At 38.0% G+C, this 13,346-nt stretch overlaps 1 long non-coding RNA gene across 1 annotated transcript; it reads right to left on the bottom strand.

Moving 5' to 3' along the window:
- Nucleotides 1-7,149: 7,149 nt before the first annotated feature.
- On the bottom strand, nucleotides 7,150-8,154 carry LOC131437015 (uncharacterized). Its single transcript, XR_009230686.1, has 3 exons — nucleotides 8,101-8,154; nucleotides 7,580-7,998; nucleotides 7,150-7,476 (listed from the first exon to the last, which is right to left on the bottom strand). It is a non-coding gene; the product is annotated as an uncharacterized LOC131437015 (long non-coding RNA).
- Between the last annotated feature and the right edge of the window lie 5,192 nt (nucleotides 8,155-13,346).

Here is a 13,346-nt window from a genome sequence, read left to right on the forward strand (position 1 = left end):
ACTCTAAGAAGCAAAACTGCAGAAAAAATAGCTCGAAATTTTTGCAATACTGCTGTTATATCAATTTGAAACTAGAAAGCTTGGTGCTATTTTCATCTTACCCGTAAAGTCAATTTATCGAGCAGAGACAGTAGATCTAGCTCTAGATAATGGTTTTCATATATGAGATGACTACTGGAGCTGAGGTGAATGGCGGTACCGTTTTTCTAGCTCTATGGGGTTGTTCGAGCTGTTTACTTGTAATATTTGGGCAACAGTTTTTGTTCTTTCACATATACTCACTTGTATATAGGCGAAATTTACTTATTTCTAGAAATAATTGATGCACTCAGAAGAACCGTTTAGTTTGATGGTGACGAGAGCAGCTGATAAAATCAATCCAAAACTCGATGATCAAGGTCATTTAGCAAATTTTTCAAATGTGAAGAATGAGCCGAATTCCAATGAAAATCAATGCCTTTCGCGTAAGACGAACGGAGTACTATAAGAGTCCAAATCTGTTTAATATTGATTCTGGTTGAAATAAAGGACGCGATTTAAAAGTAGAGTCTATGCTATGTAAAATTCGAAGCGAACCTTTGTAAGCAAAATTGTCGTTGCTGTTAGAGAAAACCATGATATTTGTTGTTAGTCGAAGTTTCAACCGCTAATTATCTAAAATATGTAATTTTATCTACTAGAAACGATGCGCAAGGATGGCTTTTATCGTATCAAAGAACACTCACTGGCAACTCTTCACACGATTGAATCAGTGCCATCAAAGAGAGACGGATATCATCGCAACAACAAAAACACGGCATGGCTCGTTTAACATAGAATAGACACCAGTGCGAGAGCGAATTTCTCTCGATGACATTTCTGAGAGTCATAGGTTAGCACGCTGCTGTGGGGATCCTCTCTGAAGCAACAAACGATCGCTTATTCACGTTTCGCGATCCGATTCAATACAGGCAGTTGATAATTGCGATAGAATCATTTTACTATTGCCGCTTATTCTAACTATGTGCTTATAACCTTTGTATAGGTTGTGTCTATGAAAATGTATGTGAATGCTCCACACAAGGGTTTTGAAATATTGCAACCTAGTATGAGCATCAACAAGTTGAATCATCGATTTGATTTTCTGCGATAATTCTCGGTTAATTTTTCGAAAAGGCGTATAAGCAAGTGATAGTTTCTCTTAGTTTACTTTCTCTTCTATTAATTACCAAGCGGTTTCCACGTTTATCACTCAACTCTTTGCATGAAATGATACCCGAAACTTTCGACTTTCAAACAGAATAGTGATATAAAAGAAAATCTTTTTAATCACATCACAATAATCGAAAAAGAGAGCGATTAAAGAGAAACTGTCACTTGCTTATACGCCCTTTTGAAAAATTAACCGAGAATTGTCAACTTGCGATTCTCTCTTGGGAAATTCCACACAGCAACGATCATTATCAGACTGTAATTTTTTTTTAAGGGCGTGAAATACTCAGAGTATGAAGTGGAGCGAAGAAATGTAGCAAAATTCTCTCGCGGTTCATGCATTGAGAGACTCGAGCTCTGGTAGTATCTTCTTAGGCTCTCTGACAGCTCACTTACAACCACAAATGCAAATGAGATTGGTTTGTTTTCAACCGGAAACGCATGCATTAAACACGATCCAGACGATCAATCAACTTCCGTCGACGTCCAGATTATTTTTATTATTTTTTTTAGCCGAATATTGCTCACGTATCCGACGTTAAAATGTTCCGTGAACTTGACGTAATGTCCTTTCATATGAATTGCTTACAATTAATGTTGTTGTTCCGTAATCGTTCCATGCAGGTGATTGTCGCTTGATGCTGCGTGTGAATCGCTTTTACATATTGTTTTGTTTTCATCAGGAAACGTGTTGGCCAACTATTTTTCAGTGGGGCCGCCGTTTTTTTTTCACCGGGCATAGAAACCTCACTACCAGATAAAAAATGTTGTATACAATATAGATAGCAATATAGCAGCTTCTGTCAAATTTTCGGCAATCACCAACACCGGCCGCATCCATGCTTTTGAAGGCAAATATTCAATGAACAAGTTGAAAGACGGCGTTTTCAGCTATGCAATTCTTTCTTCAGAAAAAAAAGATTTTCCCGACCGCTAATGTCAATGAATCGTTCTGAAATTTTCATAGAATAATCTAAACTAATTTTCTAAAAGATTGTTAGTTGGGTTTTTTGATATTCTTCTCCGTTTATGAGAAAATTGGATTTGAAGCGTGAAAATAGCCCTCCAAATAACCCTAAAACACACTGGCCTCAGCCCTTAATATTTTAAGCTCATCAAAAACCTACTATTAGCTTTCAAACGAGTTTAATACCGTTTTCGTTTATTGATCAGAGCAGCCCGAGAGCTCACCCAGAGTCGCCAAAACAACTTTTGATGAATTTGTTTTAGCAACCTAATGTTGCTCTAGATCGGACTCCAATCGCGTAGTTTCACTCTGAAAATTTTCTCGGTCGCATCACGCATCTATGCGAGTTTGTTTATTTTTTCTTTTTATATGCGTTGTTGTTCAGGGTGCGTACAACGTGTTCGGTTTACGGTCAGAGTCGCCCGCGTATAGGTTCAAAAACGATTTTTTTGTTGGCCCTCAAAGAACATTACCTCGGCAAAGATTTTGAAGAGCCCATGAAAATATCCTAAATTAAATAATTTTCTATACACAGAAAAAAATATTTTGTGAATTTACATTTATTTTCATGCACATATTTGGAGCAGGAAATTGAATGGATATTTACATTACAAAACGAAGCGGTTTGTAAATATACAGTCTTGTTCATTGAAAAACTAAATGAATTTCAATGTAATTTTACATCAATCATGGTTTTAAATCAGATTTTCGTTTCAACTGATGTCTATTTAATAGTACTATCGGTTTACATGTCGTGTAAGTTTCATCTTTTCTTTCTGTGTAGTCAATCCTAGGGGTACATTGAAATTAAAAAACAGGTTCCCGTATGGGGGGCCCCAAATTCATTTGTTGTCCCAGGTCCCCGAGGCTCTAGCTACGGCCCTGCATATGAGACTAAATCTTCTGAACCGGAAATGTTCGCTATAAGCTAAACATTGTAGCTTTTAAATAAACTTAAGTTCGTTGAGTCATCTTCGAGAAATTTATGCAGGCGAATGTGCGATTAATTGGTTACGTCACTTATACCATTATATCTCTGGAACCAGAACTGACAGCCATTTGATCTTTGAACTTGCTGCAATAGAATCTTTCAAATAAACCTAAGCTTGTTGAAATCGGTTTGACCTTCTATGAGAAAATTGAGCGGTAAACGAATCTTTGAAAGGTCACACACAGACATTTTTCGATCTCATCGAGCTCAATCGAACGGTATACAAGAGACCTGATCAGGCTGTACCAAACAACGATATTGTCGTAATGGAATATGGATGCTTCTGCTTCCGATCCGCCGCGAACACCCATTTCATTAAACTGGAAAGAATTCAGTATCGTTGTTTGCGTATTGCCTTAGGTTGCATGCAGTCGACTCATACGATGAGTCTCGAAGTGCTTGCGGGCGTCTTACCGTTGAAAAATAGATTCTGGGATCTCTCATATCGATTGCTAATCCGATGCGATATCTTAAATCCGATGGTGATTGAAAACTTCGAAAGGCTTGTCGAGCTCAAATCTCAGACCCGTTTTATGTCCTTGTATTTTGATTACATGGCTCAGAATATTAATCCTTCTTCGTTTGTTTCCAACCGTGCTCATTTGTTGGATACTTCTGATTCTACTGTGTTTTTCGACACATCCATGAGAGAAGAGATTCGTGGAATTCCGGATCACGTGCGCCCTCAAGTGGCCCCAAATATTTTTTATAATAAATTTAGAACAGTCAACTGTGAAAAGATGTTTTACACTGACGGATCAAACATCAACGAGTCCACAGGCTTCGGCATCTTCAATCAGAACATCACCGCTTCGTACAAACTCAGTGATCCGGCTTCAGTTTACGTCGCAGAATTAGCTGCTATTCAGTACACCCTCGAGATCATTGAAACGTTGCCCAAAGACCATTACTTCATTGTCACGGACAGTCTAAGCTCAATAGAAGCTCTCCGGGCAATGAAGCCAGGAAAGTATCCCCCATATTTCCTGGGGAAAATACGGGAACACTTGCGAACTTTATCTGAACGGTCTTATTCAATATCGTTAGTCTGGGTCCCTTCACATTGTTCCATTCCGGGAAATGAAAAGGCAGACTCATTGGCTAAAGTGGGCGCATTAGAAGGTGATATTTATGAAAGACCAATCTGCTTCAATGAATTTTTCAGTATTTCTCGTCGAAGAGCACTTGAAAGTTGGCAAACTTCATGGAGTAATGACGAACTGGGACGATGGCTACATTCCATTATCAGGAGGATGAACGTGAGTCGCGATTTCATTCGTGTTATGTCTCGGCTCATGTCTAATCACTACACATTCAACGCACATCTTCGGCGTATTGGGGTCATGGAGAGCGGTCTCTGCACCTGTGGCAACGGTTATCAGGACATCGAGCATGTCGTATGGTCATGTGTGGGGTATTGTGACGCCAGGTCTGTTTTAAAGGACTCCCTCAGGGCCCGAGGTAGACCACCTGATGTTCCGGTTCGAGATGTGTTGGCGAGTCGGGATATATCATATATGTTACTCATATATAAATTCCTTAAACACATTAATATACAAGTGTAATCTGCGTTAGTTACCCCTGTTCCTCGACTGATGCTAAGAAGAAACTCCACCCACAGGTTCGACACTAACATCCGCCCGAATCTCCCCATCCCTCGTCTGTCCACCATCTTCATTGGAACTAACAAGATCTTTCTGCTGTCACAAAATTTTCTGCTTCCCCCTCCCACGTTTTTCACCATCTCGATGTCAACTAATTAGATCTTTGTCGTTCTTAGTCATTTTGTTCCCATATCCCCTTTTTACTCTGTTCTCCGTAATATTTACTTCTCTGTATTTTTTTTTTTCGTTTTCCTCCGTAACATCATCATTATTGCCCACGGACGGCCGCTGTAGTCTATGAGATGAATATGGGCCACCCGCCTGGTATTCGTAGCCTGGGGGTGTTCCCCGCGAACCCACACGGACAGAAAAAAGCGGCTAATACCAAGATACTTACCAACGTGTTACATTCAGTACGCCGGCCGGTGCCGATTGCCAGCTGAAGGCGGGATCTGCCAAAGTCATTACATTATCTTAATATACTATCCTAGTTTTAAGTTATTTGTAAATTAAAATTAGAAAAAGCCCTTGGCATCTTAGAGCTTAAGCAGTGTGCCTTAATAAATTATATAATTGAAAAAAAAAAGAACGGTATACAACACTACGGGTCTCCGAGGCTCCGTTCAAAGTCAATTTTCCAGCAATTCTATTACCTCTCTGTAGAGAAGGGCAATAACGTGAAATGCATGTTTTGCCAAATTTATCTTTAAATGACGATTCAAGTTTTAATTTTAAGAGAAAACAATGTATTAATAATTAATTAATGAAGTTTGAGTTGGATCACAACGATGGATGATAATCTTTTTGTATAAAAATTTCGAACATTCATTAAATAACGTGTTTCCTAAGTGCAACCTTTTTCAAATATAAATGCCATGAATTTTTTTTCTGTCGCAAAAGCCGTCGTATATATAAAGAGAATTAAGAATCAGTCGTGAAATACCCTAAATTCTGCAAATTTAGCTTGCCTTTCAATTGATTCATGTAGGATTAAAACATTAAACAGTTCATATAAAAACAACTATTCACAGCACATTTCGAGTCGTGAATTTGAATCCATTATAAAACTCAATCTACCATTTAGTTGGTTAAAAAATAAATCCGTTCACTAGAAAATGCCGGTGCGGTGTACGTGTATGCTATTAATGACGGCAAAGCTTGTTCCTGGGAAAAAGAAACTTATCTAGGACGGTTGTCTAAATTCGAAAGGACAGTCAGAATCACACTCATCCTTATAGTTAGGATGAATGCAGAATACTAAACCTTCATGCAATTTTAATCTGATATAATCCGGTGTTTTTCATGACATTGACAATTTATGTTAGCAGTCTATACTTGGTAACAGGTTTTTTGTTCTATGAGACCATGCCGTAATTTTGCTGAGTTTAAAATTGCCCATGAAATTGGAATCTGGAGCATAAAGCGTCTAATTCATGTTGCCGGAATTCGAAACCACCGTTCGCATCTAGGAATGCTGCCAGTCCGATTTAGAAGCTTTTAATTGATAATTAACCGAAAATCTCCCACCGATTCGGAAACAGAAAGGGGCTCGGTAATTATTTTCATTTCTTAAGCAGAACTCTAACGCGAGGGTCTGCTAACCGCGGGGATTATCATTATTTCTGCAGAGTAGGTATATAAACTCGTAGAGCGAAAAGTATTTCAAAAATTCCAGGCAATTTTCATGCCGGCAGCAGCTGGCTCAGGTCCGTTGTTCCCGTGGAGCCAAAGAAATGAAATTAGAAAACGGAAAGACCTAATCCGCTGGCCCCCAAAGTTCAATAATATAATTCACTGCGCACTGGTGGAAACACCGAGGTAGGGAGCAATGCAAATGTTCACATTTTCGGTGCCGATGGAATTTAGACAAGCAGCGGCAGGGGGATTTACCCCGACGGAAAGTTTACTCTTATAATTTGAAATTAGATCTCATTTAGCTGATGAATGGACAAAAATTTAGTTCAATCGAATTTTGCTTGAAGATGTCTTACGGCTGCTCAACAAATTAAATTAGACTCGTTATCACTTGACGTGTGGAGAGTTTTATTCTATCTGATTGGCTCTGATTCACGATGCCAGTTTCATTTTCCCACGTAACTAGCCAAGATAGGAATTTCATCTCACATTTTCGCGGGAGAGCAACCACTTCGTTAGTCTGTCCGACAGTCGGTGTCTGTACCCACAAACTCGATAGTTGCTACAACACACCCGGATTTTCGGGTTGCCCGGGGTAATGCGATAACTCTATGGGAAGCTGTTACCATTCCAGCACACAGAAAGAATTCCAATTCTACCGGGGTCGGACGAGAGTTTGGATATAGTTTAGTTCCCGTTACCTCCGGTCATGGATCAACTTTCGCGGAATGTTTCCTCGGTTGCTGCCCTTCTTACGCCCCACAGGTGCTTGCTTGCACCAATCCATGGAACACACAGATGTTTTATTGATACTGGAAAATAAAGCAATAAACCGACCGGGGAGTTATTGGAGAACGTGTGGAAGCCCAGCCAGACACAGTGGCTTCTGTTGCTGCCTTTGGAGTGTGTAAATCGTTTATGTCTGTTTTCCGGCAGTACATCGCCACACCAGCCGAGCTATTTATGATTAGCGGAGCATTTTCCCCCTCGATCCGACCGTTTCGGAATTTGAATCGTTGGCGGCGAATTGGATCAGATGACCGGTCTCTGTCGGATATATTTTTATAAGACCTCGCTGCTGATGCTAGCTGGAAATAGCAATAAATGTTATTTCACTTCAAACCGATGGGCAAGCATGTTTGAAGCTGTCAATAAAATTTTATAATATGTAGTGGCAATTATTTTATGTACCTCGCCGTTTCGGGCTGCGGTTTCCTACCATCTCGATTCCCAAAGGGCTACAATGAATATTCAATTTTGCTTTATCTCGATTTCCTCTGAAGGGAACCATCCTTTATTGCTATTCCCACAGACACCACGTTTCGGTCAAAGAGCATATTTCCATAAGTAAGTAAGAAACATATTGTCCTTGCCGTATCAGATTCGAAAAAAGATATTCAAATCGCTTTTCGAAGTGCCGATCACAACCAAAGATGAAGGGTTCGCTTTCACCTGAGTCCTGGTCCATTCATTGCCAAATGAGTGAGTGGTTCCATAAATCTATTTTTCACAGAAATTCAATAGCGCCATACTTTATTCCAACAGGTAATGTTCGCATCTGCTCAGTAGCAATGGTGACAGTGACAAAAATCATTTCTCCGGGGTTCATTCTGTCGATTGTATTTTGTGGCCCGATCCGTTCGGTGGATAGTGGGAAAAATGAAACGAAAATATGTATAATGTTGTTAGATCTCCGAAATAAGACAGTTTACGTGAGAAATAGATCCGTTAATTTTTGACGTACGTTTTGCTTTACTGTGTTGACCTGGTTGTTATTTTCAGACATTCCAACAGCATGGATTACTTTGATTTTGTACGATTCGTAATAATTATTCCACCAACATCATGATCATTTTCATACGATTGCATTTTCTTCAGAACTCGAATTTCAACAGTTACTACATTCCAGTGAGAAGTGTACCAATAGTGTTTCAAAATTGTTCAACATTAGTTTAATGATTTTTATTCTGGAGCGGCAGCTGTGCAAAACCTTCAAAACATTTGCCGCTGCAGATTTTTCTCCCATGCACCTAAGGAGTGTATCGAAAATAAGCTATAGACATACATTTGTGTTGTACGCATGTATTTGTGATGGGTTTTTATACTCTGATAACAGCATGCTTTGCGTTTGGCAGTCAGCTTTCGTTTGATTACTTGTTTGTGCGTTTGAAATTCTGCGTTTTCAAAATGTCGCGTATTGAAAAGGAAGTGAATATTAAGGTTCTGGACACATGGCTAAATGAAAAGGGTATTACCGACGACACGACCTGCCACTCGCGAATCAAAACTGTATTGCAAATTTAACTACCCCTCAGTAACTGGTAATGTCAAAACGAAATTGCTTCAAAAAAGTTTGGAACTGGCAACATAAGTTGATAAATTGTTGATTTTGAATAATAGTTACTATAACCTTGGTTACTGTGTATGAGAAACGTAAACGAAACAAATTCCAAATCGTTTTGCGAATCGCGGAAAATTAAATTTGGATTTATCAACTACCTCGAGTGGGAGTCTTTTCATGGTACTCTAGTCATGGGAACTGCGCTTATCATTGTCGGTTAATATGGAACCCGTTTGTGGCCACTCACTCTAAACCCACCGAAATAAGTGGTAGAATTTTCTGATAAATCGATTTTTAAACAGAAAGCTGAGGTGAATCAGGTTAGTTACAAATAAAGAATAATGTAATGCAAAAAAAATACAAATATGTAATTCATTAAGTAGGTAATATTGACGGTATCGTATTGGGTGGAACTAATGAATCTTTGATTGCAACGAAATGTTTTAAGTTGGACGTTAAACTGATATTTTCTCACTAAATGGAACCACTGAGTGCAGCTGACCTGCCGGCAAATACCAAATTTACACTTTTAGGAAGCTCTAACTTTGGATGTAATTTATAACTTTTTTTGAAAGAGCTGGATCAGTTTAATCGCAGCCACGGGAACGAAGTCACCATTTTAGCAATAAATTCAAATGGAATAATCAATGCTATTCTCTACTTCGATCGAATCGGAATATTTCGATCGAAATTAAAAACTTGCAATCTGTAATTCGGTCGAGCGATGCTTCTTTATGGAAAATTCGTACTCGACCGAGATAGAGAATGCAAAATTTCGTGTTCGATCGAAATAATCCGACTCGAACGAAATACAGAATCGGGGTGAATATTAGAGAAGCGAGCGTCGCATCAGATAAATGTTCCACCGAAGTAAGTCTACTGCGATAGCTTATGTTATTCTGAGGACATATAAAGCATGAGATGGCATGGGATTTCAAAGAACAACTTCGACAAATCGCTGTAGCTCAGAGGTTTAAAGAAACTGAAGTCCATGAGTCAGAAAAGATTGTATTTACTGAAACCTGGTTTTTTTTGGGATGGCATTCCCATTAAAAAATAAAGATGTGTTTTTGAACTTGTAGATCACGAACGTCTTCAGTTTAAAAAAAATGTTGGGATACGACATGGAAGTACTTCTCATATATTTCCTACATCATAAATATATTTCCTACAACATAAAAACGTGAGACATTATAAAACACACAAATATATTTTGCAATTTTGCTTTCACAATTGTTTTTATTTCTCAACCATAAAATTAATTTGTTATTAAACTGTTATAATGTACAATGGAAGGTTTCTCGCTACAGTAAACCATGGTTGTCGTCTGTACTCCGTACGATTGGTTGAATATGCTCTATAGCAGATGACGGTATCCGATGGGAAAGTCTATTTGCTTCAGTTTTGTTCATCGCTTGGTAATTCGTTATATGTCAGAAGAGCACTGATGCAAAAATACAAAGAACAAATATTTTGTACTTTTTCTACTTTTTATTAATGTAATGACGATTTATATTAAACAACGGAGTTTTTCACTTACCTTTTTTATGATATTGCCAAAAATTGCGAACGAAACCCAACGAAAACATTTTATTCTGATTGAGGAATAGTTTGTTTTTGTTTATTTGTGTTGCAAAATAGTTTCTTGGTAACGAGTTTGTAGCAACCAGGAAAGGGTTGCTGGAAATATTTTTTTCAATGATTAACAAGGGGTCGCTATATTTGTGGTAACTGGCGGTAAATCGGTCACAAACACTTTTTACTCTGATTTTTCTTCGGAGTGTCTGGTCGTGTCGTCGGTATTACTATACGAAAATTGGCGAAGCGGTCTGAAATTCGTCATGCCAGTGTTAAAACCATCATTAATAAGTTTGGGGAACACTATTCTTTGGATGAGCTAACAGGAAGAGGCAGAAAACCAGGCTCTTCCAACCCGAAACTGGACAAGAAAGTGGTATCTCTAATTATGAATAACAAATCAATGTCAATACTTGATTTGACCAAAAAAGCAGGAACAAGTGTGGGAATGATTAAGCGAATCAAGAGGCGAAATCACCGGAAAACCTACAAGAAGCAGAAGTGGTTTGAAGTCAACCATTTTTTCACTACCGGAACTATAAATGCAGAAGTCTATCGATCTGAGTGTCTCCAGAAGAGATTGCTGCCTTTATATAAGAAGCATAGTAAACCTCCACCTTGAAAATTGAACTTTTATAAACTTCTTGTGCAATATCGGACAAAAATATTATAAGTTAATACTACTGAGATTCTCATTTTTGGATTTGAAAAATAAGCATAGATACTTTTCAGAGTAACTTGAAGATAAAGTTTGTTGTCGGAAACTCCGAAAACCTTTCTATTTATCATAATCATAAACGTATAATTTTGTATTGTTTGAATCCTTGAAAGAACACATACGACTTTCCTGTATGTTTCGCCTTAGACTCGTCAATGTAGAGCAGTTCAAACTGAACTGCTTAGTGCAAACTTAAACAGTTCAACTTGAACCGCTAAGCAAACTAATCTAAGGGTTACAAGAAATGCGGATAAATCGTAAGTCGCCATCTTGGGTTTCGGCACAACCTCCAACATTGTTTTCTTGCATCGTATCTTCAAATCCGTTCCAAAAGTATCCCAATTATAAAAGTTTCCAAAGAATATCTATAAACCGGAAGTGGCCATATTTGGAACTTTAAACACTGCGAAAGTAAAATAATCTAACTTAATACTGCAAACAATCTATCGGGAAAGCATGAGCGGTTTTTTTTGGTAGAATCTTAAAGATACGCTGAATACGAGTACCTGCAACCTTTTCTATCCAGGAAATTCATCCCTGCCATTTGATTCTGCAGTCTGCAGTCAACGAAACAAAGATTATAAGAAAACTTGGAGTAGGTATGTTCAGAGACATAACCGCAAAATTGATCTAGGACTACAAATGAGCTAAACAAACATTCTGTGTCGTGTTTTGAGTTTGGATCTATTTCTTGACTAATTAAACAACGTTTTTCGTAACAACGTGAAATTTCGAAAATGCATCCAGGTGAGTAAAGTGAAAAAAGTAGCAGTTCTATGACAAAACTTCATACAACACAACGAATCAAATTCAGTTCACTTCCAATTGCCTCTGCAGGGTGAAGTAAAACTTTAAATTGTATAATTTTCTATCATAGAGGAAAGGTAAGAATGAACTTATTTCTCAATAATAGTATAGAAATTCATTGGGTTCACAGGTCTTTCAAATTAATGACCACACAAACTCACATCAGATATACCGGTGCCCGGAATCCGACTCCAGAAGTACCGGAAATATTGGTCAAAAGCTCCAAATGGAACCCACTTCATTTTCACCCATCTCTGTGAACCATTTTGTCGTGAATACGACTTACTTTACTATGGGGCGCCTTTTCAAAATTTACCCTCTGAGAGAGTGATAAGTTTTTCATCATGAATATCTCTTGTTGTATCTAACGAATCAACATAATTTTTGCTACATGCCATCGGAAATATGATCACAATATTATGATAAAATTTTCAATTGTGTGACATAATCTCCAATAATTCAAAATTAAACTTTTCTGAAATGTTTGGTATGCACGAGTATCAAAGAGGATAATTCATAAGGCGCGTTTGCCTTTCTCATATTTTTAAGGCTCATAGCTCAGTGATCTGTGAAAGGATTTATATAATCTAACCACCTATAGAATCGAAATTTTTCAACTTAAACGTGTATAGCAACAGCATTGAAATATTTCTATAGTACACTATTGAAAAACCTGTCTCATTTGACCCATGTCAACACCAGCCAAGCAGAACGTGTTCTGAGGAAGAGATTAAAAAAAACGTAAAAAGAAACCTCTTAACAAAAATTGGATCAGTTTGGATTCTATCGCCACTGCGAGCAGATGTATTGTGTGTCGTTTGCAAAGCTAGTTCCGCTTCCGACAAGAGCGATTACGTCACAGCTGCTAGTCGTTTGTATTGGTGAAAAAGCAACGAAAAGGGGAAACCGGTGGAGAGCATCATACAAAATCAACCGTTCCAATGGCTCTAAAAGTTTTCTAAAGAACTATTAGGATTTCTTCTTAGCAAATCGGAGGTAAAACTCCTCAGTTTAGTGCAAATCTAGAACTGTTTGATTAGATTTGTGCATTTTTCGCTGTGTGAAATTCACAGTAATCGAGATCAAGTGAAACCTTCTTTGTTTTTGCGAAAAATGTGAAAAAGGGGAATGCTTGCATAATTCATACAATTAATCAACTAATTGATATTCGGAAGTGTTAAGGAACATGTCAGTTGTTTTCGTATTCACGACATCCAGTTATGTCTCTGACATTACCCACCCACCTTTTTCACTAACCTAGAATCAAATAGAAGATATTTTAGCTCCCTAATTTGCTATTGTATTTTATCTGGAACTGTCCACAGGTTCTGTAATTACAGGGTATGCACGATGCAAAAAAGAAAAAAACTCGTGAAAAAATTATATTACATGCAATAATTGATGGGTTAACACAGATTATTTTCAATTATACGTTCATTTCATACCAACATTTACTAAGTCGTATAAGAAAATGTGAAGTACAAGATACCGGTGCCCGTGGAAATTCGTGTGGA

Source organism: Malaya genurostris, chromosome 3 (assembly GCF_030247185.1).
Source record: "Malaya genurostris strain Urasoe2022 chromosome 3, Malgen_1.1, whole genome shotgun sequence".
Taxonomy (NCBI): domain Eukaryota; kingdom Metazoa; phylum Arthropoda; class Insecta; order Diptera; family Culicidae; genus Malaya; species Malaya genurostris.